Source organism: Lactuca serriola, chromosome 1 (genome assembly GCF_051521515.1).
Source record: "Lactuca serriola cultivar US96UC23 chromosome 1, Lser_US96UC23_V15, whole genome shotgun sequence".
Classification (NCBI taxonomy): Eukaryota; Viridiplantae; Streptophyta; class Magnoliopsida; order Asterales; family Asteraceae; genus Lactuca; species Lactuca serriola.
The window spans coordinates 158,195,864-158,203,487 of record NC_136408.1 but is presented as its reverse complement, the minus strand read 5'-3'; the positions used below and the strand labels follow the sequence as shown (position 1 = coordinate 158,203,487).

Genomic DNA, 7,624 nt, shown 5'->3' with positions numbered 1-7,624 from the left:
TGGCAGCAATTGCTCGAAGACGATCTGGTCTTTCTGGATGAGGAAGAGACTTCCTTTCAACCTACAAATTATAAAGATCAAAAAATGATGACATCAAAGTTTTTTATTTATAAAACCATCAAGACTATTAAAAATAATTTTTTTTAAAAAATGAAAATTGAAATATCGGGAAGAATTCTTACTTCAGAATGAAGCAACATCCTGTCATCCAAATTAACAAAAGTAAAGGTCATATAAAACTATGTTAAAAAACATTTGATGTATAAAAACTAAAAAGAAACTTTTGCAAGGTCTTACAAAATTCTTCATTTGAAGATGACACTAACAAAATACTACCAAAAAATCATATCCAAAAACCACAAAAGAACATGCTTCATACCATCCTCAGTCAAACAAACTGAATCCCATATCCTGCAAAAAAATATGAAAAAAAAAAGATAGTCAAAAACATGCAACCATAAAAAAAACAGTTTAAAAACAAACAATGAAGATCAATGGATATAAAAGAGCTTACATCATCGGACTCTTCTTTCTCTACAACTTTCTCCTCTTTCTTTAGCTCAGCTACAGCAGCTGCAGCGGGAGCAGCACCACTACCACCTGTGGCGGCAACTGCAACACCACCACCGCCACCTGAAGGAACAGAAGCCAACTTCTCCCTTCCAGATGCAATCAATTCGGTGATATCTTTACCCTTAACCTCCGACAACAGTAATTCAATTCTATCTTCATCAGCATCAGCTCCAACTGCATTAGTGAATATGATCATTATAATTGCCATTAAGCAAATCATACAGTTTATGAAGTTCAGGGTTTACATGGATGCAACATGGCACCTTAATTAGTGAGGACTGTTGGAACAGGTCCCAACCTTCTCACTCACACAACACAGATATATATGTATGCAGAAAGCAAATATAGAGATATGAAAGTACTTTGGACTCAAAGCTGCTGCACACTGACTTCTCATATTCAGAAAACAAAGGCTATATATATAGCCTGTAGTACATATCCAATGGAAACAAACTAAAACAGTCTACAAGGTTCTTATCTCTTGATCTTGCTAAACTTACTATTTTCTTCCTTGATTCGAACTTTCTTGTTTGGTCACTTCGAATCTTATTGCTTGCTATTCAAACCACTTAGGTTTGATCTTGCTATCTTGCTTCAATCTTCCTCTATCTTGCTTAGACTCTTGCTGTACCTTGCTTCAATTTTCTTTCCTTCTCGATCAAAAGTGATCGCTTGCTGCTTCTTTCTTCTTTCTTTCCTGCTAGCATGTCACACAGTTGTGTGGTTTTTTTTTCTTCTTCTTCTTTCTTCTGATCACAAAGACCTAGCACCACCGAGTCCTTTTTCCTGCTTCACTCTCTACAATGAATCTATCTCTCGGCAATGGAGGTGATCGGCTCCAACAATGATCGACCTCTTCTCTCTTGTCTCTCTTCTTTCTTCTTTCTACTTTCTTCATTCTTCTTTCTTCATGTCTTTTCTCTTTCTTCTTTCTTCTTTCTACTTTCTTCATTCTTCTTTCTTCTTGTCTTTCTTTCTTTCTTCTGATTGTTGCCAATCAAACATTCTTTCTCTTGCCGACCTGCTGCTACTTCTACTGCTCTTGTTGCCCTGCAGCCAAAAGATCCTCCCTCCAAAAGATCCTCCCAAAATCATCAATCACAATTACAGAAGTTACAGTTAGATATTCCACAAAGTCCAAATCTAGAAAACGAAGATGCTCACATAAAGCCCAATCACGATGGATCAATGATTTCAAAAACGAAATGACAGATTAAGGGTGAATTGAATTGTAAAAATTATCTATTTCTAAGTGAGCATCTGAGTGTAATTAAGATCTAAGCCGCATCGCAACAAATCAAATATTCAAATTAACGAAACTTAGGAGAGATTGGAATTGTCCGTACAGTTTTGTTCTAGTGGCGGATGAGGCATTTTATCAAACATGTTGCGTGCATCATCGATTCTTCCCCATTTACTGTATAAGTCGATTTCTCGATTTCTATTTCTCTTTCTCCCATTCCAGTCTCCGACTTTCTGTTGCTGTGATAGAGAGTTTCCTTCCGTCGCTGGGATTTGAGTAGTGCCACCACTCCTCCGATGGCTCTGAGTTTTCTCGGTCTAGGTCACCAGACCTAATGTTGCTGGCAAGGGCAGGCGAGGTGAGATTGCCGGAGATGAGGGGCTCCATCGGCTGGGTGACACTGGAAAGCGTTGGACGGTGGGGCAGGGCTAGACGGAGGTCAGAGGTGGGAGGCGCCAACACCAAGAGAAACGTCGGAGGTGGGAGAAGCTGTCGACGTCGAGAACCGAGAAGAAGAGAAAGGGTTTGTCGAAGTGAGAAGGAGAGAAAGGGAAGTTGAAGAGAGAATGAGCAGTACAGGAGGGCATAATCGGGGCAAGTTCTTGAAAAAAAAGCCCTAGCTACTAGGGAAATTAAAGTGGAGGGAGAAAAAAAAGGAAGGCGGGGATTTTAAGTTTTTGGGATTTCATTTTCCCCGGATGGAACGTGCGCGTTCTATTAAAATTTATAAAGCGACGGTCGTAGACGACACGCAGGTGCCCTCCGTGTTTTTATTTTTTTTGTTTAGACACTAATTTTAGGGCACGCAAAAATGCGCGTCTGAAATCCTTTAAATTTTGGAAGAGATGACATTATTTTTTAGACACTCACCTTTGCGTATCATAAATCACTGCGTGTCATGGTTCGCACGTCGTAAAAGGCTATATTTCTAGTAGTGACATAATAAAGAAGAATTATTTGAATATTATATGTTTCATGATTATTATAATATAATAAAATAGGAAAAATAAGTCAAATCGTCCGTAAATCGTAAAAATAAGTGTGCCAAAACATATATATATATATATATATATATATATATATATATATATATATATATATAGGAAGTACCTGTCGTCCCGATCCCGAAAATATAAATTTCGTCCAAATCCGAATCTCTATGAATTATAAATGATTTTTATAAGATATAAAAGTCTGCCGCACACAGCGAATGTATGACGTAAAAAGCTACGAAGAGAATGATTGACTTTTAGCTAATGCGACCAAAATAAAAATCATAGTACTCTTTAAAATATGAATTTTGAGAAAAATAATGCCAAAAACAGAGTCTGTATGAGTGAGTTATGATTTTAGCAAAATTATTTAATTTTAAAAAAAATACGGACAAAAATATAAATTCAAAATCAGCTGATCGAGTCTAAATGAAAGTTGTAGATCTCATCGAAAGCTACACGTGGATATAAAGAACATCAAAAACGGAGTTCGTATGAATGAGTTATAATTATTAATAGCACATTTATGTGTTAAATTAAAGTATAAATGATATATACGTCTACATATATATACATATGTATATATCATTAGAAAGGTATCGACGATGCGGTCGTTGTAAGACTAGTGTTGAGTACTTTCGACATTAGTTTAATACAAATATAATTAAATTTGTTTAAAATAGTATTATAAAGGGTTGTTTAGTAATTTGTGTAAATATAGAGCGTGAGCCTCTAGGCTCTCATATTTCTTTCATCATTCTCTTGATTCAAGGGTCTTTCTCTTCTTATCCCCCGGGCATTTCGGTCTCTCGTGATTCAACTTATCTTTCTGTAGTTTTTCGTATAGTAAGGTGAGCGCTGAAGCGCTGCAAGAATCTTTCTTAGAAAGATTCAACGACGAAGTTCTGCCTTTGCAGAGCGTGACTCCTAGCTAAGTAACTTATGCTACCCTACTTTAAATACAACTTATAATATCATTATTATGAACCTATAAATTAAATTTATTAGTGATTCAAAGTCATTATACTGATTAATCTACTTACATGGATGATGTCTAGGTTGTGATTTAGTGACGTGTTTAAAATGGGATTTCCAAATAGTATACTTCGTATACCAAATGGAGCCTACCTCCTATCTGATCCTACCTGGTTGTTCCTTACTTGATAGATCATGAAGTAGACTTTGAATTAATGATGAATCTAAACTAATAATTAGTCGCAATAAATATTAGACTAAAACTTAGCGATAATAATGCTAGATTTCGTCGATGGAAAATAGAATCGTTAAAAGCGAAGAGCTACCAGAGTTTGGAATCATAACTTTAACAAGTGAGTACATAGTTACTTTCATCTTACGCATAGATATGAAGTATTTTATATAAATTACATGTTGTGTGTGCATATTATCTGTATACTTGTTATCTATGTTGGATGAATACTATTATATATGTTTTAAATGATTTAAAATGTATACATATTTTATACCTATAAATTACAAGGGGTAAATATGGGTAGATGAAAGACGAGTTGGATGATGAAATGAAAGGTAAAATAGATCATGAGATGAGGGTGAGAGGTGAAAAATGAGAGAATCATTTACTTAAGCGTTGGCCCCGTCATCTAGCAGAGTGTGGATGACAACCATAGACAATTCGTCGTTTATCAATTCGTTCCGATTTCGTTTTGGGTTAAATTATTTAAACTTATATATTTATTATAATCTAATGAGTGTCCAAACCCCTTAGGAACTCATGAAATTAGCCCAAAATGTTTATTTCAGAAATTATAGAAATGTCCCCGCCGGGTTACGGAAACTTAATCGGGTGCGACCAAAAGCCCCGTTTAACACTGGTATCAGGTAGAATTCCACCGTGTCCAATTTTTGAGACCTATTTAAATGTGTTCAAGCTTCCATTTGAAGCTTTTGCTTCCTCTCTCTACTCTCTCTCTCTCTAACCTCTCTCCTCAAACTCAAGAATTAGGTCCAAAATCATCAAATTTAAGCTCCAAATCACCAAGGTAACTACCCTAACTCCTAGTATAACATCTTAGACCTTCAAATTCGAGTTCAAATCATGGAATAGGACCATATTCATGAGTTTACGGCCCTAGAACAGTCCTAGGCTGTGAACTCACATAAAATGGGTTTTGGAGCCCAAAAACCCTTCCAATCGACCTTTGGAGCTTAGATATGGCTTAATGGCTTAATGGACCGGACTTAGAACACCTTGAACTTAATTTTTGGAGAGTAAACATGAGTTTATTGCCCAAGATTATGCTTGGGCCGTAAACCCCATATCATGGAGAGTAAACACATATTAAGGGGGTTTTTAAGCCCTTAAACCCTTCCAAAACACCAATAAGGCTTAGATACGACTTCTAGAATTATGGAATTGGCCTTGGAACACCTTGAACATAAATTCAGAGGAGTAAACTTGAGTTTACTGCCCAAGAACATGCTTGGGCCGTAAACTCATATTCTTGGGGAGTAAACTCCTCTAAATGTGTTAAAATGCCACATTAACACACCTAAAGCCTTGGGATAAATTCTAGAATTGTTTACAAACAAGTACTGGACCTTAAAACGTATAAAATCACCCTTTCATAAGAGTTCACGTCCATGAGGGTGTTCATGGGCCGTAAACTCTTAAAAGCATGCCAAAAGTCCCCTAAAAATCCATACAAAGCTTGGGAAAAATCATTGGAATCACATGTGATTGTTTAAGGACGAAAACATTAAGGATTTGAAGTGAGGGGGAGTTTACAGCCGTAAACTCCATGTTTACTGCCATAAACTCCAATAAATAGTTTGTATGTGTGTTATAATCCATTCCAAAGCCAAAAACCCAAGTCTAGCAATTATTCCCGAGTGTTATGAAGCCATTTTGCACCCAAAATCAACCTCCATGAGTTCACGGCCGTGAACTCATATGGATGAGGTGTTTAGGGTATTAAACACCTTAAGGAGTTTACTCTTGAAGAGTAAACTCCATTCCCTAGTCATACAAGTCCTTAAATGCCACCCGGGTCCTTCCAAACACTTGTAATGGGGTGTTTCCGCAACTAGAAGTGTATGTCCCTAACAAATAAATTAATCAAGTCCTAATTAGATAGAAATGTGTATCATTTCATAATCCATAGGAATCTTGTGCGTTCGTGAACCCAGAACTGACGTTTAGGATCCAAACAGACGCGTTTCTCAACCGGTGAGTTCATACCCCTACCCTTTTTCAATGGTTTTTCAATGTTTTCAGGGGGGGGGGAATACAAGCAAATTACAAATGTTTTCAAAACTTAACATTAATTTGTTTCAATAAAAATCTAGCAAACTTATAAATATTATTACCCCTTATGTATTATGCTGAGCATAAGGGATGATTTATCAACTACAACTATATGAATTTCAGTTAAGGAAATAACCAAACTAATCAAATTATTATGGGAATAATTTGGGGTTCTTTAGTTCTTTTTTCATCACGTAATGATATGTATACAAAGTTATTAGATAAACTATGTCCGATTCAGTTTATCTCCGTTTCATTTGAATGTATTGCCAGATAGTTTCATTGTATGTATCTATATTCACTGTATTATATTTCATAATCAGTTGTATGTTTGATATCGTATGAGAACCCTGTGAATGATTTAGTACTAGCTTGTGAGTTTTCTCATTACCCTTTGGGTCATCAGTAAATCCTCCTCGGAAGTGTAACTAGAGTCTCCTGGAGGGAGAGCGTGGAATTTATGAATAGATCTATTCGGGACTGACAATCCCACACCTTAACTGCTAGCTACAGTTAGGCGGGCACGCCTGGGGTGACAAATTCTGGATATCGTCCGACGTCTGACAAGCGTCAAGGAGGTCTTGTTGTCGTATCAGCATGGTTACCCGACTCACAATACGTAAAAATATAAGTTTATTCACGGCTTGGGTTTGGTTTTGAATTTGATTCCATTTCATATCTACTTCTGTTATTAGTTTCTGTATCTAGTACGGGAGGTTAGTCCCATGGTTCTCAGTCTATCGATCTTATATCTAGTACGGGATGATAGTCCCATGATTTCAACATATATCTTGTACGGGATGGTAATCCCATGGTTTTCAACTTATATCCTATACGGGATGCTAATCCCATGGTTTTGAAACTATATCTAATACGGGATGATAATCCCATGGTTAGGAAATCTTGTATCTAGTCCGGGATAGTAGTCCCATGGTTTCAATCCATATTTTCATGTATATCAAACTATCTTGTATCTAGTCCGGGATGGGAGTCCCATGGTTTTCAATCTATATTTTCATGTATATCAAACTGCCTTGTATTTAGTACGGGATGTGAGTCCCATGGGTTTCAAACCACTTTCCATCTATAGTTCACATATATCATACTAATTTATATCTAGTTTTGGATAGTTATCCCATGATTCTCAATAAATAGTTTTATGTATTAAACTATACTCTGTGATATTCAACTGGTCTTGCATTTAGGAAAATATGGGATTTTCCAGGGGTAAAATACAGTACATAAACGAATTAGTAACAAGGGATAACTAAACTAACTTTATATAAGAAAATATGGGATTTTCTTGGATAACAAACCTTTTCGGAAAACTAAAGGAAACTGGTACATTTTCAGAAAACAAACATCTTATGAACTCACCAGCTTTATGTTGATTTTCAAACTGCTTGTATTCTCAGGTCCGCATTAGACAGGTACCCGGTGATCTCTTTTGGTGAAGACGGAGTGCGTACAAGACTCGCCTCATTTTGTTCGTATATACTATGTATTATACTTATACAATTTACTTTTGAAACA

At 36.3% G+C, this 7,624-nt stretch overlaps 1 pseudogene; it reads right to left on the bottom strand.

The window, feature by feature from the left end:
- Nucleotides 1-210: 210 nt before the first annotated feature.
- On the bottom strand, nucleotides 211-781 carry LOC145063464 (large ribosomal subunit protein P2y pseudogene; annotated as a pseudogene).
- Nucleotides 782-7,624: the final 6,843 nt, after the last annotated feature.